Raw genomic sequence first — 23,847 nt, 5'->3', positions numbered from 1 at the left:
ACTCGCCCCCGTGCAGAGGATCTCTTCTCTCGGGCTGGAGCTGGACTCGGTCACCATGGCAGCGCGCCTCTCCAGAGAGCGCGCTCAGCTGATGCTGTACTGTCTGAGAGAGCTCGACAGTAAAATAGTGGTCCCACTGAAACTATTTCAGAGGCTCCTGGGGCATATGGCATCCGCAGCCGCTTCATGCCGCTCGGACTATTCTATATGAGACCACTTCAGCACTGGCTTCACGATCGAGTCCCCAGACGCGCATGGCACGCGCGCGCACACCGAGTCTCTGTTACTGCGCTGTGTCGCCGCGCCCTCAGCCCTTGGAGCGACCCCTCGTTCCTACAGGCCTGGGTGTCTCTAGAACAGGCGTCCAGTCTTGTTGTCGTTTCAGCAGACGCTTCCAACACGGGCTGGGGGGCTGTGCGTTGCGGGCATGCGGCTACGGACCTGTGGAAAGGTACCCAGTTGCATTGGCATATCGCCTGGAGCTGTTGGCAGTGTTCCTCGCTCTCCACCGTTTTTTTTCTGGTGCTGGAACGGCAACACGTGCTGGTCAGGACGGACAGTACGGCGGCGGTGGCGTATATCAGCCGTATAGGGGGTATGCGCTCTCGCCGCATGTCTCAGCTCGCCCGCCGTCTGCTCCTCTGGAGTCATCCGCGGCTGAAATCGCTGTACGCCATTCATATTCAGGCAAGCTCAACCGTGCAGCCGATGCGCTCTCACGGCAGCCTTGCGTCCTGGAGAATGGAGACTCCACCCCGAGTCTGTTCAGCTGATATGGGCGCGATTCGGGGAAGCCCAGATCGATCTGTTGCTTCCCCCGAGATCGCTCATTGCCAGTTGTTCTTTCCCTGACCGAGTGCTCTCGGCACGGATGCACTGGCTTACAGCTGGCCTCGGGGCACGCGCAAATACGCGTTTCCCCCAGTGAGCCTGCTCGCGCAGTTACTGTGCAAGGTCAGGGAGGACGAGGAACAGGTTGCTGGTTGCGCCCCTCTGGCTCAACCGGACCTGGATGTCAGAGCTCTCCCTCGCGATAGCCCTCCCCTGGCAGTCCCTTCGAGAGAGCACCTACTCTCTCAGGGACAGGGCACCACCTGGCACCCTCGCCGATCTTTGGAGATTTTTAGACGCGAGGAAGACTTAGGTAACCTCCGATTGCGGTGGCTAATACCGTCACTCGGGCTAGAGCCCCCTCCCCGAGTGCGCCTATGCCCTGACGTGGAGTCTATTCACTGAATGGTGTGTCTCTCGCTGAGAAGACCCCCGTAATTTGCCAGATCAGCGTTGTGCTTTCTTTTCGCCGAGAGAAGTTAGAGAGCAGGCTGTCGCCCTCCACACTCAAGGTTACGTGGCTGCCATCTCCGCTCTCATAACGCGGTGGCTGGCAGCACCGTGGGATCGCATAACCTCATCATCTGGTTCCTCAGGGGCGTTAAGCGAATTAATCCACCCCGCCCCCTCTCATGCCCTCTTAGGATCTCGCCCTCGCTACACAAGCCGCGTCAGATCCCTTTGATCCTCGACTCAGTATCTTTCTGTCCCTGAAGACAGCTCTGCTGGTCGCGTTGATATCGATTAGAGGGTCGGGGACCCGGAGGCATTTTTCGGTCAGTGACTCGTGCCTGTAATTGGGCTGGCTTTCTCTCACGTCCTGAGACCCCGCCCGCGATATGTGCCCAAGGTTCCTACCACTCCGTTTTAATACGAGGTAGTGAGCCTGCAAGCGCTGCCCTCGGAGGAGGCAGACCCAGCCCTTCTTTATTGTCCAGTTCGCGTTTTGCGTATTATCCGGACCGCACTCAGAGTTTAGATCAACTGAGCAGCTCTTCGTCTGTTATAGCGGTCGGCAGCAGGGAAGTGCCGTACCGAAATAAGTTCCCACTAGATTGTGGATGCCTTTCTTTCACTATCAGAGCCGAGATGAGCCGCGTCCCCCGAGAGCGCGTGCGCACTCCACTCGGAGCTTCGCATCCTCTCGAGCGGGCGCACGCGGCGCCCCTCTGACAGACATCTGTAGAGCTGCGGGCTGGGTGACACCCAACACATTTGCAAGGTTTTACAATCTGCGAGTGGAGCCGGTTTCCTCAAGGGTATTAGGTAACCCTTGGTGATTGAGGAAACAATTCGGTAGGGTGTTGAAACACGCTTGCTGCGCCATTCTCCCTAACACGGAGATACGTGCGCCTTTTTATCTGTCAGTAAAGTTCCCCATCAGGTGAGCCCTGCAGATTCCTCCGTGGCCCCCAGCACTGACTCAGCGGAGGAGTCACTTGCTGGCCCACTACGTTGTAGGTCTGCCCGCTGGTCAGCCCGTGTTTTGGGTAAAGGTGCCTGCTATGCGTGATCCCCACTAGGCGATCCCATATGCTTATTCCGCCACGGTTAAGTCCCCCCCCCTGGGCGGACCCGTGTCTTCCCTCCCCGCTAACCACTCTTTTGCTATGCGTACTCCCCCTTTTTAGGGCTAGTCCATATGTAAATTCTGCCATCTATCCCCCCTTGGGTAACGGATGGCCTCCGCAGCGTCCTCCCTATCGGGATTGCACGCTTCCCAACGTACTGTCGTATTTTCCTAGAATTATCTAGATGCTCACGACTTCCCAAAAATATATCTAAATCCGTAAAACTTCTGTTGAAGTAGGATAAATTAGAGCCAGGGACACGTTGGAGGACCGCGCCCCCCATGATGTGGGTGCGTCACGCTTGCTTGACTATCTCCTCATCGGGGGTGTTGGTAAGGTGCAGTCATTATGGCGCTTTCCATACTTCTCCCAACGTGGATTTCATCACTTATGGCACTGAAGTTCCCCAACCGAAGGGGAACGTTAGAGGTTACAGAAGTAACCCTTCGTTCCCCGAGGAGGGGAACGGAAGTGCCATACTCCGTCGCCATAATGACTGTCCCTTAGCTGTTTGAAACTCTCTTCAGCTTAAAAGGATGGCGTCTGCTGGCTTCAGGTGTGCTTATATGCTGAGATAATTGCAGATGCTGCACACCTGCGCAAGCTTACGCTGCCAATTAATTTCATTCATTGGCCCGTTCAATACTCTCCAGACAAGCGGCTTCTGATCCGAATCCTCCCATCGTGGATTTCATCCACTTATGGCACTTCCGTTCCCCTCCTCGGGGAACGAAGGGTTACTTCTGTAACCTCTAACGTTTTCCAACATTACTAGCCACTCGCCATTTTTACTAGCCACAATTTTATTGTTGGGAAAATATATTTTATACACACAAATATGACTTTGACATGCTAAAATTACTTCATTTTGAGTTTGCGTTATCTCTACATGCTTCCTCATTCATTTCACTTTTTGTGTGTTGTGTATGAGCTTGCTCAATAATCATGAGCAAATGGGTCAGGGTCTCATATATTATAATTCGTATTCAGAATTTTCAGAGCCTAAAATTAAGGATTTACCCAATTTATCTCTGACCTCACTATAAATAAACAGTTAATTATTTCTTAGCCACAAATTTTAAACGTGTCAAAACAAGCAAAATATAGCTGTATACTATACTTTTTGTTTAACAAAACATATGCACAGTCATATGTCCTGGCTAAAGGTCCCAGATCACCAGTTAACTACACAAAAATGGGGAGTTGTTCTCCCATTAAAGCAATGTAATTATAAAAAAAAAAAAAAAAAGATAATTAAACCATATTAATGCAAAAGAAAGCAGGTAAAAAAACATACTGTGTGATAATGAAAGAATGGTCACACACGCATGGTTAATGATAGACCCATAAATTATCTTTTCAAAGAATGGTTAAACCGAAAGCAACTGGTGCTGCTTACAATAAGTCAACTCTGGAAATCTTGAAAGCAGCAAGACTGTAGGTGCATGTTCCTCCCTTTTTGTTCAGTCTATTTGAAAGAGAACCGATCGCATCAGTTGTGTTTCTAGACACAGTTGCTTCACAAAAAGAAATGTATCACCTCAGCTGTTAGAGCGAGTAATTATCCTCTCATTCTGTATTCACCTGCTTTGCTCGCGCGAAGTTGTGAAAGCAATTATTTTTGACAGTCGCATTGCTTCTCGATCGCCTGTGCATGCATATTGGACCATCCTTATTGTCGAACCCTGCTTTTAAGAATTATTATCTGGGAAAATTATTTTTAACCAGCCAAAGTGGCTAGTGGGAGTGTCTGTCTTACCCACCACCGCTGAAATCTACCCGCATTTGGCGGGTTGGCAGGTATTAATGTAAAGCCCAGTATATATATATATATATATATATATATATATATATATATATATATATATATATATATATATATATATATATATATATATATATATATATGTATGTATTATGTTTGTAGTTACTACTTTTAAAACTGTTACCCTTCAAAAATCTACAAATGCAAATATGTTACAAAATTCTGTGCAGAAATAGCAAAACGAACTATGTATAACCAATATAATCAAGTCCTGGCCTAAAATCTTTGCATTTAACTATTATTTTAACGGACATATTGACTAATAAAAAAATTCTATAAGTTCTTTATAAAAAACAAAATGTCTCAAGGTGCACACTGTAAATCTACAGTATATTATTTGTTGTGCCATTTTAATAAACACAAAGGTAATATAACTGTTTAATATATATTCTGTGTTGGATTAATCCAATGTAACAAGAAGATACCTCTTCTGAAAATATTTCTTTAAGAACATAGTAGTCATTATGCTGTCTATGAGCCTGTTTGATATTCATTTGTTAGAAATTACATTTGGCTTCATTCTCATAAGCGGATGGAATGTAGGACTATATGTACTGTTGTCACTGTTCATCTGAAATTAAACTCTCTGATCCAATTGCAGAAAGTCAGGAGTAACTTTTAATAACTTTAATTGTTTCATGAAAACATGTTTCCTGGTGAGGCGATACAATGAGAATTTCGCCTGGATTTTAATTTCATTTCTGCTGGATCTTTATCATTATTGTCAGCCTGTACTACAGAAAACAGGGTTTTCATTATGTTGTTCTGTTACACTGCTGTTTAAATATCTCTTTCTAGTGTAAAACATCGTCAAGGGGATTTCGCTGAGGCTTTGGAAAGTGAATAGTACACTTTTAGATTCAGCAGCTGCGCTTTTTTTTCTCAAGGGTTCAAGTAATTGCCACCGCATCGTGAAAAGTATTACTGAGCAGAAGTGTGATGTGTGTGTGAACTGGGGCTACTGTATGTTTGGGATGTAATATTAGCCTATTGATACTGCACATATACGGCTTTCTGTGTTTACTATGGTAAAAATGCAGTTCAATTGTAAATTTGAGAATTTTATGAAAATAAAAATCTGAATTCACACAGAGGGGACACTAAAGTACACTTAAAACAGATCTAAAACTACATTCAAACTACATTTATTACATTATCAAGTAGATAATGTACATCTTGACACTAACAAATTAATGCACTGTCATTTTGTGCTTGATGCACATATTTCAGGAAATTTCAGTTGGACATTATTTTCAGCTTTCTTCAGAAAATAGGCTAATGCTTACAGATGATTTAAAACAAATGCTTTGTAAACACCATATTTTCCTTAAACAAAGCCCCAAAATCAAAGTAAGATTTAATAAAAAGGGATTTAGTTCAGTTAAAAATGACTCAATTTGTTGTAAGGATGGTTATATCTCTCCATAGTTTCAAACCCTGAGAACTGTTGGAATTTCATGAGAGAAGACCACAAGAATTGCCATGCAACAAAACAATAAATGTTTTAGACTGAGTAGCAGATCTCCAAAAGAGCAAGTTCCTCAACTGCCTCAGTTATCCATTATGTGCCCCCTCTCTGCCACCCCCTTCAATTCTTCTAATCTTCATCTTCTTCATAAGGTGTTTCTTGTGAATCTAAAACTTTTACTTGCATGGTATCAATTTTGCAGTAGTCACTTGAATTATGATAATTATTGTCTGAGTTTGGGAAAAGTCCTACTGTAAAATGTGAAATGATCTGTCAGTTATACACTTTCTACTTCAGATGGTGATTAGTTTTTAGGGTAACATATGACCAGACAGAAGTCTCTGTGAAGCCTTTATTATTTTCATTGATGGTTCTTTGTTCTGAGTTGAGTATTTAAAGGAAATGTGCAAGCATATCTTGTAGCCAAGACACCCTGTTGAAGCACATGAGTCTTTAAAATTTCTGTGCTGCAACGTAGCTACTTCACGGGTCAGGTATGCATCTCTAACTCTTTGATTTATGTTCAAGTAATGAATGTCTTATATTTTTACAATATCATCTCTAAAATGGCTTTCTGATTGTTTTATTATGTAATTGGCATAATACAATGTTACCAAACAAATAAACTGTTAAGTTTTGATACATTCTGAATTATCCTGAAATCTTATATATCCAGTAGATTAAGTGGAGTCTGCGCTACCTTTATGATTTGATAGGATTAGACTTTTGATTTCGAAACATTTAAAATTATAACAAAAATGTATATAGAGCTACAAGGTACACCATAATAAAACCTTGGACATTTTATGTGGAATGTGAATCATCTGCTTAAAGGTCAACAAGGAGGGTTTGGGGTGAAAGGAGAAGAGTGCATTCCTGCATTCTTCTCTGATTTTGTCAAAGACATACAGGCAGGAAGATTTAATCAGGATGATTTGAATAGAATAGTTGAACAGCTGGTTTCCTGATCACTTCTCAGATCAGAAAGGGTTGTTGTATTGCATAGCAATTCTTGAGGTCTTGTCTTATGAAATTTCATAGCAGTTCTTAGGGTCTGATATTCTGGAGAGATTCTTAAAACAAATTTGACAGTACAGAGCCGTTTTGGCCCGACAGCATAAAAATCTTTGATCATCTAATTGCTGAAATTAGCAAGTTTTCTGGAAGTGGCTAAATATACTTTTTAGGATGAGTGAGCAGTTTGCAACCAGACTATTTAAGTATTAGCTAACTCTACATCCTCTGACTAACTTCAGCCTGTCGACATATTGTCTAAGAGAAGACATGCAAACCTAGGGTGTAAAACTCTGAGCGGCATTTGGTCCCTAATGAACATATAACTGAAGATTATAGGATCAGATATAGATCAAAGCTCTAAATTGAGTCATAAATGATGAATGTGAACCGTTCCTACAATTAAAAATACAGTCTAAATTTTTAATTAACACACTGTAAAAAATGTTTGTGAAAATAACAGTGAAATTCTGTAAAATTGTGACTTCTAAATTTTGTAAATAGAAAAACAATGAAACAGTGTTAAATTTACAGTATGCTTTTGTAAAAAATAAAAATACAGTTGTAAAATGTTAAACTAAATTAAACTGTTAATTGTACTGTAAGACTGTGTATCAATAACAATGTTTATTTGTAAAATTTACTGATCACTGTTATTTGAATAGTAAAAACATGTAATACTGAAAACTGCTGTAAAAATTACAAAATGATACTAAACAAACAAAAATCAGCTATTACAGATAAAAAAAAGCAAGTGTAAGCAAGTAGAACTATCACAAATGTTATCCTACATGACATATTTACAAGTTTTAAATGAGGGGTTTTAAGGCAATGTGTCTGTTTAGAATTGTCATTATGGTCTATAAGCTATTTTAGCTTTGCTAATTATCATATTTAATGTAGGCTTACATAGAAATATAAGGGTTATTTGTCCCCAAGGGTCCTTTATTTTTGCGATGTGTTTCTATTTAAAATGTATGCTTTTGCGTAAATTAACGTCTGCGTTTGAATTTCAAACTCTGTTCTGCCTTGTCCAATCACCAATCGGCTATCTGATTCTTGCGGGAGCAGCTATTTTACAGATATTGTTTGTGAGAGCGCGCGCTCAATCTGTCCGGCCCGCGAATAAAGCTGTGGAAGACGTCTAGCAGCATTTCTAACTACCGAGGCACTGGTAAGTTTAGTGAAAAGTTGGTTTACTTTGTACTTTAAACGCTTTACCATAAAAACACCTGCAAAAAAGGAGAGGGTATTATTTGGGGTGTTGCACGGTCTTCGGAATAATAATCTGTGTTACAATGCAAAGGTAACTCGGCCACTTGTCGTATCGTCCGACTAACGTAAAGCTGAAAAAAACTGAAGATTTTGTTAGAAGTCTAAAGATGATTAACGTTACTTGTCATTTTTGCAACAAAACACTTGACACACTGAGACGTTAACTTTATGTGTTGCATTGTAAAGTTCACAGAAACGAAATGTGTTATTGCTGGCTGTATGCGAACATTTTGCGCTTACGCTGCATTAAAAACACATGTCTATAGGGATCACATTGAGTTTGCCTCAACCGTTAGTACTAAAGCAGTTTTTGCTGATTTAAATGTGCCATTTTGTTGTGTGACCGCACGTTTAACACGGCTAAAGATTTAATAAGCCACTTAAAAGAGCATTTAGCAGATGGCCGACCTGTGTCTTGTCCAATAACGGTTTGTAATACTTTTACAATCAATGTCTTTTACAACTCACATGATCAGGAAGCATAGAGCTGCTTCAAATGATACTATAAGTGATAATACCCATAATTTGGGTTCACACGCCATTGGTGGGTTAACTGAAAATTTTAGTCATGCTCAATATTTTTGCAGGTATTGTGAAATCACAAGAAATGAATTTCAGAGCGATAACTTAAATGTTTGTGGTCCACAGTGAACCCCTGAAACTTGATTCTGTTGTTCATGATTTACAATCTGAAGACTATCAAGAGATCAAAGGAATAAAGGTAAACTCTGCTGTTTTCAATACTTGAAATCTTTCCATGCCTGCCTTTTTACCCAAGTCTTTACAGTGAATCAATCAAACATACAGAGAATTTTTTCTTTTTAGAGTTTAATACTACTGACAGAAATAATGTATAAAGGAACATCATACAAAAAGGGACATTTTCTTGTGTCTAAAAATTATGAGTTTGATTTTGGAGAACTTCTCATCATTTTAATTCAAAATGGCGAAGCTGTGTTTTTGTAATGAGAATACAAAGAGCTGAATATCATTTTGAATACCATCTGTACTCTATGACTAAACAGAGTAACTGGCTACAGTGTCTTAGCATTAATGACTTGGTTGATTTTTATCCGCTAATATCATACTTTGGTAACGTTAATGGGTACCAAGTCATTCTGCTGAAACACAGCGTGCTGTTGAAGTAAAGAGATCTTGTCCACAGAGGTGGAAAAAATATGGTAAAAATCATCATGTATGCTTAGTTAAAATAACATGTAGTTTAAAGAGATAGTTTTCCCCAAAAATTTTAAGTGTTGATATCATTTACTTAACCTTGACTTTTTTTTCTTTTTTTCAAACCTGTTTGGGGTTTGTTTGTTTTTGTTTTTTTTCTCAAGAGGATATTTGAAGAATGTTGTTACTGTTGACTTTTATAGTATTTCTTGCTACTATAAAAGTTGATGATTACAAGTTTCCAACATTCTGTCCCCCCCCAAAAAAACTCAAACTGGTATTAAATGTGTCAAGGGTAAATAAATTATACATTTCAAATTTTTAGGTAAACTATCTCTTTAAAATAATAGTAAGATCTGAATTTTTGTTTTATTTGCATTTAGATGAACAGAAATAAACTCTTAATAAATTTAATAACTACATGTTTAATCACTACTTGCTTAATTTCAGTATTGACTGACTTGGAGACAACATTTCTTCGTACTGCCATCACAGAGGTCTTGCCTAACCTTCCAGAGGCAACAAAATATATTTTAGAGGAGTTATTGCAATCCATTGGAGTGGAGACATATGATGATTTTCAGTTTATTGAGGAATCTGATTTGCTGACAGCATTGAGGCCAATCCAAGCTCGAAAAGTTCTTGCTGCTTGGAAGTTAAGATGTAAGTCGTGTTACAGAGCAGAATGCTACAAGACAAGTTCACAAAGTAACAGGTGTAAAAAGGTCTTGAAAAAAAAAAAAAAAAAACTTTGTTACTGACTATTTTTTGTGTATGATCTTTTGCAGGCCAGACACCAGAAACAAGCAGCTCATCACAACCTTCCACAGCCTTGCATAGTTCACCTGCAAGTTCTCAATCGTCCTCCACCAGCAGCTTCCAAAGCCCAGATGTAGACTGGGTGGATACGTTTCTGATACCATGGGATACATTTTTTGGAGAGAGGAAAACTACCAAGTTCACGAATGAGAAGAGAGATGGTCCGAATTGTGGTAAATGAGATTCTTCACTAAAGAATAGTACCCTGGCCCAACTACACCCCCATCTATTACTTTGTATACTTTGCTAGCAGTCTTTTTGAATTCCATTCACTGGACATATCCAGTTTGTAAAAGTACAGTTTCAAGTTTTCAGGAAGAAAAAATTCAGAACATCAAACTCAATATTCTAAAATTCTAAACCAGATATTCAGATTGTGAAATTCAGATTCAGCAGAAAGTAGGTCAGGAGTCATCAACAGGGAAGAGTAGACGATCACTGAAAAGTTAAAGCTAAAATTAAGCATTTTGGCTATTCACAGAACTGTGTGAGTTTACTGGTGTATTTAAGGCTCAGGAGGACACAATTCTTCTGCAAACTGACTATCGGAGTCCGCTATTTTCAGTAGTTTGTGTAATAAATATGCTTCAGTGAACTAAATTCATATATTTAATTCAGTTAAATCTCATTGATTAATCAGTTTCATTTTCAAACTCCCTGCGCTTAACAGCTGTGGTAAATGACATATTTGCTTGCTCCTGCTTTTTTGTCAAATTATATAGGATATTATATTGTTAAATTTCATAAAATTATATAAAATGTTTATTACAATATTTATAGTACAGCATAGCGTATAGTATTTTAAGGAAGATTTGAATGATGTTTGGCCAAAGCCTATCATCAACACTGAAATGCTGCCCGTTTTAAATATCTATTGGCATCCAAAATGTCATATTTAACCTTGCATTTATATTTATTTGAATGATCAGATTTTTCCATATATTTAAAAATATGACATTATTTTTTAGCTAAAATACGTTGAAACCAAAATGTCCAATAGGTGGTGCCAAATCCCTATCTTTGTCATTGAATTGTTCATTCAGAGTCGTTCGATTCAGCTCATTTATAAATGAATTAAGTGACTCACTATGAATGACTCGCTCAGAGATTCTTGTTAACCTCATTTGTTAAGTCCTTTAAACTTTGTTTCAAATGGTTACAACATAAGAGGTGGTAAGTTTATTGTTGTGAATAATGTACAGCGAAAGCCACTTGATGATTTTTCAACGTTTTTTTTTATGTGACCCGAAACTAAAAGCATCCTTCCCCTAGATCGCCACCCCCCCCCCCCCCCCCCCCCCCCCTGACCTACTGTCTGCTGAATTTGAATTTCACAATTTGAATTTCTGGTTTTGAATTTTACAATATTGAATTTGATGTTCTATATTTTTTGTTCGGAAAACTTGAAACGTCTATAAAAAAATTTCAGCCTTAAAAAATTTAGTTGTCTTAAATTTCAGATGTTCATTATTCAAGTTAAGAAATTCAAATTCAAATTTTTTTACGGCATATAAAAATTTAGATTTATAGAATTACAATTGTAAATAATTCAAACTAACACAATTCAAATTCAGATTGGAAAATCATATTATTAGCTCCATAATTTACAATAAGAATAAATGTGTTACCATTAGTAATCATGAATGTACAACAATACTTATATGGTGTTTATTAATTGTTGTTACTAAAATTATTATGTATTTCAAGATCAAAGACTGTCATGATAACATTTAATATAATAGTAACATAAATCTTGTAAAAGATTTTTTAATTTGTTTGTATTTTTTACTTTTATGGTATTATAAATAAATACCAAATGTAACTTTTATTTAACTTTTTTCTTAGGCCAATCCTGCTTTTCATCGAAGCGTTTCCTGCTGTGTGTGGATCGAAATGTTGTACATGACAACATCCCCTCCTTTATTTCTGCCCTGTGCATGATGTTTGGGAGCTATTATTGCTTCGACATCCATTACCCATCAGAGCTGGCATCAATCTTGGAGTTTTTGCAGAAGTATGTGTTTTTGTACAGGCTTTATACAACATTGAAGTGAAAAAAATTAAAGTAATTGATGCAGTGGTTTTTTATGAATACTTAAATTGCTAATGAAAAGTTTTCTTTTTATTTTCCCTGGTTTATATGTATAGGTTAATACATTTCACTATAGTTTCAATTAAAAAGGTATTTTTCCCCCAAAAAATAAGTTGTTTTTTTATCATTAATACAATTTAATTTTTTCTCTTTTTTGCCCAGGTGTTTCTTCTCTATCAACCCAGAGAAAGGCACTAAAGTAGAGAAGACAAACACAGCCCGTCTTCATGTGAACCCAAGACTTCTTACCTTGATTCAGGAACTTTTAGATCATGAATGGCGTGACGTCTAAATATGGACTGAAGTCAGTAAGATTTGACATACAGTGAATGCCAGTTTCTCAGGTTTGTTTGATCTGCCATGCTTAATGTATGTGTTTAAGTTAGTACACAACTATTAGCGTTTTTATCTAGTGTTTTCTGAATTAGGTTATTCCTGAATTGGTTGTTTGTATGGAATATTTGTTTATAAAACAACTCTTAAATGTTAAATTAAACCATTTATTAAGCATTAGCATATAGTGAATTAATTTACTGTTGAGCATTAACTCTACTATAATAAACATTAGTAGACAGTTTATAGCTACAGCTAAAAATGCTGTATTCTTGACTTAAAAGCATGTGTATTGTGCTTAATAATTGTGTTTTCATACTTGGTTAAAAATTCTTTTTTCATTACTAAATTAAGTATAGCATTATTTACAAACCAGTTATTTAAGAGTAGTTGGTGGTTTTTTTAAGATCATTCAGAATGCGTAAGTTAATTATTAATAAACTATTGAAATCAACATTTATATATCTTATTATTCGGGCATATATTAATAGTTAATTTGTATGTTAATAAATGCTTTATTAACTCAACTTCATCTAGTTTTGTGACCTAATCTAAAGTGAGGACTATTTATGCTTTATAAATCCCTTATTAAATTCTTAACAGGAATTATTTTTTTTTTATTTGAAACTCTGTCAAATGAAAAATTAATCTTTGCAATCTTATATGAATTAAAATTACTGTACAGTTTAAACATCGCTAAATAATGAAATGTTGCATCCTATTATATTGTTAAATTATATTGTTGTTTAATCCAATTTTATGTCATATTATGACACTCCTGTTATTCAGTAATGTTTAAACTTTACAGTAGTTTAACTTTTTAGATCAGATTGAAAAGATGTATTGGTCATTTTATACTGAGCCTTTATTAGTCATTTAGAAGGGATTTATAAAGCATAAATAGTCCTCACTTTAGATTAGGTCATAAAACTGGATGAAGTTGTGCTAGTAAAGCATTTATCAACATACATGGTAACCATTACTATAGGCCTGAATAATAAGATATATAAACATTGTTCTCAATGGTTTATTAGTCATTTACTAACTCACTCAATTGTCTTAAATATCTCCAACTGCTCTTAAATACAATGGTTCGTAAATAATGTGATACTTAATTTAGTCATGAAAAATCAATTACTTACAAATTCTGAAAGTACAACTATTAAACACATTATAAATGTGCTCATAAGACAAGAATACAGCATTTGTAGCCTTGTATATAAACTGCTTACTAACGTCTGTTAATGTAGAGTTAATGCTTAACAGTTAATGTTAATAGCTATTATTGTTAATAGCATATAGTGAATAGTTAATTCACTATATGCTAATGGTTGATAAATGATTCATAGTGTGTAGGTATTACAAAGTGTTACCGAATAGTCTTTCATTTTATTGCCATTTCAATTTTAGTTTTACTGGCAATGTCTCCCATGTCTTTGTCTATAATTTTCCTTATTTGTTTTTTTAAAGAAGACAATCATTAATCTGTCACATGCTTTCAAAATGGTGAATGTATAGTTTGTAAGGAAAGTAAGCAATACAAATGTGAACTGACAGACAATGTTGACTTGTTTATGGTTAATAAATACAATTATAATTTGGTTACTAAGTCTTTGAGTGCTGTTTCTGGTCTAAGCATATCTAGAATTTATATTCCTAAGTAATGTGTAACATACAAGTTATAGTATTAATGGTCAAGGGTAAAGTAAATGATTTACAGTTGCTACTGAAATCAAACTATGTTCAGTATACGAAACAACATTGGTCTTAAAATAATTGGTTTAGGTGTAGTTGTGCCATTTCAGAAAAGATTTACTTGTTTACTTTTTGATAATTATCAATAAACACAATTGACTAAAGTGAGGATTTTATGCTGTTAAGTTGTTTAGATTTTACAATGTGTTTTTGTTACATAATTATTGTGGCAACCACAGCTGCCAGATTAGTAATTCTATATGTTCAACAGTTTTAAATTGTAAAGAGGTTTACATTTTTATTGTAATTTTTACAAAATTATTCTGGCAACCACAGCTGCCAAAATATTTTTGTAAAAACAACAAGATTTCTTTGTTAAAATACTAAAAATGTAATTATTTCTTACACAAACTTTCTGTAAATTTTACATAATATTAATTTGTTTTTACATAATTATTCTGTACATAAACAGTTTTAAATTGTAAACCGGTTTACAATTTTATTGTATTTTTTACAAAATTATTCTGGCAACCACAGCTGCCAAATTTTTTTTGTAAAAACAACAAGATTTTTTTGTTAAAATACAAAAAATTGTATTATTTCTTACATAAAATTTCTGTAAATTTGACATATTATTAAATAGTTTTTTACATAATTATTTTGTACATAAACAGTTTTAAATTGTAAACAGGTTTACAATTTTATTGTATTTTTTACAAAATTATTCTGGCAACCACAGCTGCCAAATTTTTTTTGTAAAAACAACGGAATTTTTTTTACAGTGCAGTCTTAAATTTTACTTTTCTGAAGTACTAGAAAAGGGTTACATGCATTTAACCTTCACCCATGCTGTTAGTTTCATCATTGGGCAAATAGATGGACCTCTACATTGTCATTTGTGACTGAGTAACTTGAGAGGAATTGCTGGAATGTTAAAGCACAACAAAAATGAGTTCTATTACTTTGACAAAAGGACAAGAATTCTGATTAAAAACTAATGAACAGTCATGTATTAAATGTGACTCTGGACCACAAAACCAGTAATAAGTGTAATTTTTTTAATTGAGATTTATGTGTCGCATGAAAGCTGAATAAATGAGCTATTAATTTATGTATGCTTTGTTAGGACTATATTTGGCCAACATACATCTAGTTGAATATCTAAAATCTGGTTAAAAATATTAAGAAAATTACCCTTTTGTCCAATTAAAGTTCTTAGCTAATTTACTAATCAAAAATTAAGTTTTGATATATTTACAGTAAAATCGGGGTGGTTTTTGTTTCATGTGAGCACAAATGTATTCTCATAGCTTATATAAATAATACAAATGAACTACAGAAGGTAGATGGACTGCTCTTATACCTGTCTTGACGATGTCTATGAATGATGAGCAAGCTTTCTTATTTCATCTAAGACATTTTAATCTGTGTTCTGAAAATGAAGGTTTGGGGGATTTGGAACATGAGGGTGAGTAATTATTTACAGACTAGTAATTTTTGGGTGAACCAACCCTTAAAGTACCAATTTCTGCTCTTTTGTCAAAATGTGTTTTACAGGATTTGTACTCTGTTTTTCAGCCAATGATAAACTTTTGGTGAAAGCTAATTATGACTATTTTCAAGTTCATAAGGTTCATTTAACAGCATTGATGTTGTAATGTAGTTACAATACATTCACTTAAACTGACTCAAGCATTCATCTAGTTTTTCAAGCATAAAACAAGATGAAAGACCATGTAATCGCTAGTGCCGTCAGTAGCAGCAGGCTAGCACAGAAACTTCATTGGAAATACTGGAAATACATGGTGGGGGGGGGGGGGGGGATCTGATGCAGTGCTTCTTGTCTGGTCTGAGACCCACTTTAATTTGCATATCTATCAGGCAGTAAAGATTGCTGATTTTGAAAGAAATCACACCTTAAAGGTGCAGTAGGTGATTGTCTTCAGAAGCATTTTTGTTGTGCTGGTTGAAAGTCTCTTCACAGTCCAAAAGTATGATTAAAGTAAATGATCTAAATGTGTTTATATGTATTTTTATATTTTGGGTAAGGCATAAAATTATAAAAATGTTCATCCAATTAAATAGAGTCGAACCGACATCTCTCATAATTCCGATAAGTAGCCCAATCTGTCTGTCAGCAAATGCAGATTTGAACAACTGCGCAGCCGTTTGTACGCAGCTCCGCCGACCACCGACCGAAAACTTTTTAAAAACTTGAATCAGTATTGGAGTTACCTTTGCATGCTGGAGAAAGGATGACACAATGTCTGAAGGATTTCTCTTAGAAAGGTAATGTCCTGTTTTAAAACTGTTTTAGCTTCACGTAAAGCTGATGTAATGTTAGATGTTGTTGTTACAAATGGGTTATATCTTCACAGAAGTGTTGTTTAGCCACTAAAATCTTCCGGTTTCATAAGGGACCTTTTACAGCATCAATAATGCAGATTTTAATCAGTTTAACAACAAAACACAAGTAAATAGTGCTATTCCACCTAATTTCCCTATATTGTTTACCATGAAACTGTAATATTCACTCTGAAATCTCATGTCAGTTTGGCTTGTTCACCACCAGACAAGCACTAGTCGCTTTTAACACATGAGAGAGGGTTCTTTTGCTGTGCTTGTGCTTAAAGAGGCGTGGCTGTAGAAGGCAGGGGAGGGACTGTCATCCAGAGATTTATGCTAAACTGTTAGCATTGTGGAAGATCACCTACTGCACCTTTAAACGTGGCAAATTTATAATGGAAAGACATATGCATATGTTATACATGTGCATATACCCCATAGCTGTTCACAAGTTTTTATTCCCAAACAAAGAATAAAAATCATCTCTGTTAGTATATGTTGTATGCCATGATGTACTTGTATGTTTTACACAGCGGATGCCCTTCCAGCTGCAACCCAGTACTGGGAAACACCCATACACACTAATTCACACACATACACTATGGCCAATTTAGTTTTTCAGTTCACCTATAGCGCATGTCATTGGAGTGTGGGAAAAACCAGAGGCAACCCACATGAACACAGGGAGAATGTGCAAACTCCACACAGATATATTGTGTCATGATTTAAATTAAAGTTATGAAAGACCGAATTTGATTTGGTTAAGTTAATTTAATGTAATGTTAAATGTAACATTACATTAAATGTAAAGTTACTCGTAAAGTTGATTTGACTCAATTAAAAAAAGGCAGAAACTTTTTTTAGACAGTGACTTGTGCAGTTCTGGTCATATCATATACAAAATTATTAGATCCAAATTGAGGCGCTTTTATGCTGAAATATTTGAACTTCTTCAGCCTGACTCCTATGTGACTGACTGACTATATACAGTTGAAGTCAGAATTATTAGCCCTCCTGAATTTCAAGCCCTTCTATATATATATTTCCGCTTAATTCTGTTTAAATGAAGAGAACAACAGCTTAAAGTGCAATTTAAAGGCTTAACTAGGTTGTTTGGTAATTAGGCAAGTCATTGTATAATGACGTTTTGTTCTGTAATAATCAGAAAAAAATAATGGCAGCTATTAGGGGTGGGCGGATGGATCCTAATACCCATAGTATCGTTACCAACGTTGGTATTTAAATCAAATCATAGTAACCTTCCGAGATCAATACCTTTAATTAAATTTCACCTAATCTATGCGACAGTACATTGCTCCTGTTTCATAAGAGCGGACATGTCTCTAAATACCCCACTTCTTTTTTAACTAGTATACATCCTTGCTCCTCCCTGCTCTGCTGTTATTAGTTGTCCTTTCATCACATTTCTCAGATGACAGAAAGAAAGAGGAGCACTGTTTGGAGTTATTTTACTGCAGTAAACGAAAATATTGCAAACTGTGATGTTTGTAGAAAGTCTATCTGATACTGTGGCAACACCACAAATCTACACAAACACATTAAACAGCACAAAAAAGAAAACGTTTAGCTGCAAAAAAAAAAAAGGAGATGAGAGGAGGGAAATCCTTAAGACGGACCCCCAGCAGTGCCAGCCCTGAGACAGAGGTCACTGGCTGAGTCATCTCGGAGAGGCAATGAATATCCAGGTAGCTACTTTGATCATCAGGCTGACTATGTAAAGTCTATATTGTCAGCACATTAAAACCTGCTCTTTATATGATTCATGGAGGAATTTAAAAATATACAGTGGTGGCAAAAAAGTATTTAAATAGTAGTTTTTCACCAGCTTAAAAAAATGGTTTTAAGTCAGTTATGATTTGCTGTAATGTGTTGTAGGAAATTGTCATAGCCCTTCCTTGTCTGTTCTTTCTGTGTTGTCGTTTTTCTATGTATCTATGTTTGTGTTGTGTTTTACACATGGCTCAGCCTTTGTTTGTGTTCACCATGAGCTCCGTTTCTCCCTCCTTGTTTCCTACTGCCACGCCCCCTTGTTTAGGCCTTGTCTAGTCCTCATTAGTCTCAGTGTTTACACCTGGTCCTCATGTTCTTTCCTCCCTTTATAATGTGCTCTCTTCCCTCATGTCTTCATCGGTTCATTGTTGCTTCTTGCTACATGTTGTTGCCTGACTGTGCTTGTTTATCTGTGCTGTTGCTTGTGAGTGAGTTGTTTCTGTCTAATGTCTGTTCGTGTTTTTTGAGTTAACCTTCAGTAATAGTGGGCAAAGCGAGGCTTCGTGAAACACTGAAACAGTCAAAGCAAATGTGTTGAAGCTTTGAAACGTTTCGAAAACCCACTCTACAGTGACTACTATGGTAATTTTTTTTATGTATTGCACTGAAACCGCTTCAACAAAGAACAGTTGAGCAAATTGAGGTACTAAAGCCCACTTTGTATGAATAAACTTTCCGGTAATATAGTGGAGTGGTTAAAGTGTCTGACTACCATACAGGGATAGTGAGTTCGAATCCGGGTTGATACTGTTGTTTTGAAATGCTTTAATACCAGTTGGTAAAGCTTTGCTCTTGCATCGTTTTGCTTCAACATTGGTCTGATATCCGAGTAAACAATTTGTGAATAAATATGTCTTGTTTTGGTCTTAAAACAGGGTTGTTGCTAGATCAGAAACTGTGGCCTGAAGTTATCAAATTATTTATATTATTCATTATATTTCCCATATATTGTATTTTATTAATGTCTACCCAAACCCTACACCCAACTATCACAGTACTGTAAAATTATTAATTATTGTTTAACAGTGTTAAAAAAAACAATGCTGATGGCGTAACTGCAGCTGTGTCTATTTAGGCTACACAAAACAGAACCATGATTAAAATACATGAAACCATGATTTCAGAGTATTTGTACAAGTAGGGATTCAAACCCAAAATGTCAGTTGAAGCACAGTATCAGCTTGGAGACGCACAACCCACTAGGCCATATGGAAGAGGAAATGTCTTGACGTTGGCAGCCAAATGAAGATTCGCCAGGTCTCGAAACGCTTCTGAGCTGATCCATGCTTTGAATCACTGTAGTCACGTGACCAGGTATTTCGAAACACTTTAGTCACGTGACTTGGGTGCTTCGGATCATGCTTCGGTGCAGTGTTTCGAAACACTTGTGCTTCGGGATCTCGACACTGTGTCGAAACGTCAGTTTCACGTCAGCCATCCCTAGCCTTCAGTATATTCCCCATCTGGTTAATCCTTTTCAAGTTTGTTTGTTTAAGTTATTCTATTTATCTTATTTTGTAGCTTTAAGTGTTTAGTTCATTTTTATTGGTTTTGATTCTTCCAGTTTATTATCAGTAAATTAAAACTAATTTTATTTCTCTTTGCCTTTTAGTTTGTCAATAGCTTCTGTATTTTGTTTTGTTTTATCTAGTTTGTGGTTTTTTAGTTTTGTGCGCATGCATGTGTGTGTGTCTGCTGAGAGTCCCTGGTTGCTGGTGTCCTGTCAGGCTGCTGTTGGTGAGACCTACTCAGGATCGCTGGTCAGCAGTGCCTTCAAGGCCTTTACCACTTCTTGTCTGGCTTGAGCATCCCTGCTCTGTATCCTGTTCCATGGCTGCTTATTACTTTATCCAGGACTCTTAAAAACTGTCTTCCTTTGTCTACCTGCTCCACCCAAGACTCCCCTGCTCTACCTCATTCTTCACCATTGGACTGTTTCACCTTACCCCTACTACATATCACCTTATTGTCAATAAACACCCCCCGATCTCATTTAACTCTGCATTTGGGTCCTCCTTTCTCTAACCATGACTGAAATAAAAAAATAACAATAAAAAAAAAAAACACTAAACATTTTTTTAGCTGGTAAGAATATAAGTGTTCTAATAATTCTGGCCACCATAAACATAAAATCTCATATACCACCAACTAGAAACAAACATGTCTGAATATCCCTTTTGTGTTAACTGTGAAAGGAAGGGAATGTTTATTTGGATGTGGAAGTGCTTTGGTGGTGTAAAGATTTGAAGCAATAGTAGTTTTAGTTATTTGCACTTTATTTACTTTATACAAGCATTTGTTTGCACTTTGTTTTTAAAATAATAGACAATGTTAAGTGTCTAATGAAAGAGAAGCAGTTGAACAAAGTTTTAAAACATTTATTTGCCAGTAATAATTTAAATTTAATAATTTAAAACAGTAATTTAATTTAAAAAGTATTCGAAATGCATATTTGTTTTAAACTTATTTTGTTTACATACTTTGAAGAAGTGCCAAAAGAGAAATGGTTTTGTTATTATATTATTGCTTCTGAACAAAAACCCCAGACTGAAGGAAAGTTTAAAAAATTATTATTCTCTAGTATTAAGTTTGTGTTTGCAAATCCAGATCATTACAATAATAAAAGATTTTAAGTATTCAAAATTTGTCCTGGGTTTTAACATATCCGTTTATTTATAGCTGATTTGAGAGCATTCAACTCACTGTTCTCACCTTCAGAAAAGTACATTTAGGTTGAAGTGCATGCTTTCAAAGTAAAAGTATCAGTATTGGTATCAATATTGGCGATACTGGCACTGTATTTACTTATATATATATATATATATATATATATATATATATATATATATATATATATATATATATATATATATATATATATATATATATAACTGCTTTTATTCTAGCTAAAATAAAACAAATGTTTGGGGGGTTTTTTCTCCAGAGGAAAACATAATATAGGAAATCCTCTGAAAAATTCCTTGCTCTGTCAAACATCATTTGGAAAATGTTTGAAAAAGAAAAAAAATGAACAGGGGGCTAATCATTTTGACTTTAACTGTATGTAAAATGTGCAGTTATAAAATCTTATTATTATTCACTATTCATAATTATTATTTTTACCTATTTACTTCAATTAGCCAGCTGTGTCAAAACACGATTGGCAAGGTCAGTTTTATTATTCAGTAGCTTTCCTGCACTGCATTCAGTGCTAACTGGTGTAGAGTGTCATGATATAAGAGTGCCTCAATGAAATCTGAATGCTTCTGGTCACAGAAGACGCATTTGTGGTTAATTATAGATAGAAACAGTAATGCTTCTCGACTGACCACTTGAGCCTATTTAACTGCAAATGCATCAGAAGTTTATTCAGGGTAAAAATAGTTACATTAAAATACCACATTAAACATCCGCTTAGACTAATGCTGCATCAGAAAAATCTCTGTGAAAGCATTTCCGCATGTTGATTTGATACACTAGTGCAAATGACAGATTTAGGTGAATGGCAAGTTCACTTCGTACCAAGATCCTAAGTTCTCAAATTGCACATATACTTCCTAGTGGAATCTTTTACATTTCCCCAAATAACCTAGATACCTGACACTGAAGCAGTTCTGTCTTGGCTGATGAAATCCTTTGTAATGTTTCAAGTCAACACTGATGGTTGTGTTCTTGCTAAAGCGCCACAGAAACTGTAAACTTGAATTCCCCTTCAAAGACAACATGTCAGACTGCCACTCTGGTCTCTGTACCCTTGCAGATGCCGATTATCATCAAACTTTATTTACATTTAAAGAATGTGTCAGGAAAATTTAGTAGTTTGCTGCAGTATCTGGAATCAAGCAGTAAATCCACTGAAAGCATCTTGCAACGCTTCCAAATCACTTTGGATTGGGGCATCAGGGTAGATAAATCATTGTCTGTTAGTAGTGTGCAGGTCACAACCCTATACGTATTTTCACTCTTCGTCTCTAAATCTCTCTACCACCTTCATTGTTAGGATGTTGTGAGGCTCCTCTAGATGTGACAATCAGATGAACTGCACTTGGGACTGGTGATGCCTTCAGCCTGATGAGTTCTGACACCACCTGATGCCCTCAAAGCAGAGCTGAGAGAAAAGAAGAGAGGAGAAAAAGTGCATGAGAGAGAGGGAGAGAGAGGGAGAGAGAGAGAGAGAGAGAGAGAGAGAGAGAGAGAGAGAGAGAGAGAGAGAGAGAGAGAGAGATGAAGGGCTCTGTGGAACTGCTCGGCTTTCTGGATCAGAGCACAATAAAGGCCGATGGGATGAGGATCACACCAAATTAACACCAAGAACAGAAAGAACACTCCCACGGATAGAGATTACAATCTCTCTTTGCTTTTAGGCTTCTGCCTCTCCATCTATGAAAGCGATGTGGACAATGTGCAGTTTTATTTTATCTCTTCTAACACCAACGTCCAGATTTATGATTAACATTCAAAGATGAATTCACTAAATTGCTGCGCTGCTTTTTGCTTATCTTGCTTCAGTTACATTAGAAACAGATTCATATTTGAGTGAAGCAATTAAAGGGGTGTTCCAGAGGTCCTCACTCTGTGTGGTCATTAAAAATCCCATGGCATTTCTAAAAAAGTAGGGGTGTAACTCCAAAATCCCTCTATTGGCTCTATTACGGTCGCTCCATTCCCCCTATAGATGATGTGTGGTGAGCACACATCATACACCCCACACCCCTCATGATTGTGGATTGCTCTGGGTGTATGGCCATACACCATAAATGTGCTACATAAATATTTACATTACATTATAATACAATAAATTAAAATATCTTCATTTGTGTTCTGAAATAAATGCTTCGGGATTTGGGACAACATGGGAGTGAGTAATTATTGACAATTTTAATTTTGGGATGAACCAACCCTTTAAGTAACAATTTCTCTCTTTGGTCGAAACGTGATTCACAATTCCTGTGACTAAACACAATAGCTTTAAAAACTACATTATAATGACTGATTTCTTTTAACTTTTTCTTACAAAAATAAGTAAAGGAGAACGAGGTGCAGGAGAAACTGATGTCACAAATTTACATCATTAAAAGAAAAAAAGTTCAGACTACTAAATCTAATGTTTGGAACATGGTATAGAACCGGTTTTCAGAAATAGTTGCTGCAGTAGACAACAGTAGTATCAGCTCATGTGAAAAAAATTACAAGCGCAAGAGTATGTGTAAGGTCCACCCAGTTGGCCCAATGCCGGTGTCCACTGGTGGATGAAGGTTCACTGCATGTTCGATCTTTCCAGTGCACAATGTTGATTTATATTAAACTTAACTCATATCTGACTCCAATTTTAGTATGAGGGGGTTTAGAATATTAATATATTTATCCTCGTTTTATCTGACTCCAATCATAAAACATTAAGAAGATTATATCAATATGTAATTTAGATAAATGTTTGAACCGTTTGTCTTCACTAGTAACTATTACATCCGTTCATTCGGGTGCTCATGTCGCTCAGAGAAATCGCCTCGGCCGAAGGCGTCCCTCACGGTCACACTCCGGTCAGTCTTGAATATTAAACAGAGGTAAATTGACTAATACTTTAGATGGCCGCTACCAGCGCGCTCGTTCT

General features: G+C 36.6%; 1 long non-coding RNA gene across 1 annotated transcript; it reads left to right on the top strand.

The window, feature by feature from the left end:
- Window positions 1-5,923: 5,923 nt before the first annotated feature.
- On the top strand, window positions 5,924-20,228 carry LOC147844435 (uncharacterized). The gene is made up of 2 exons (XR_015491900.1): window positions 5,924-7,189; window positions 14,887-20,228. It is a non-coding gene; the product is annotated as an uncharacterized LOC147844435 (long non-coding RNA).
- The last annotated feature ends 3,619 nt before the right edge of the window (window positions 20,229-23,847 follow it).

Source organism: Danio rerio, chromosome 5 (genome assembly GCF_052040795.2).
Source record: "Danio rerio strain M-AB ecotype USA chromosome 5, GRCz13ab, whole genome shotgun sequence".
Lineage (NCBI taxonomy): Eukaryota > Metazoa > Chordata > Actinopteri > Cypriniformes > Danionidae > Danio > Danio rerio.
Note: the sequence above shows the minus strand (reverse complement) of the source record. Positions and strands in the feature narration are given on the sequence as shown.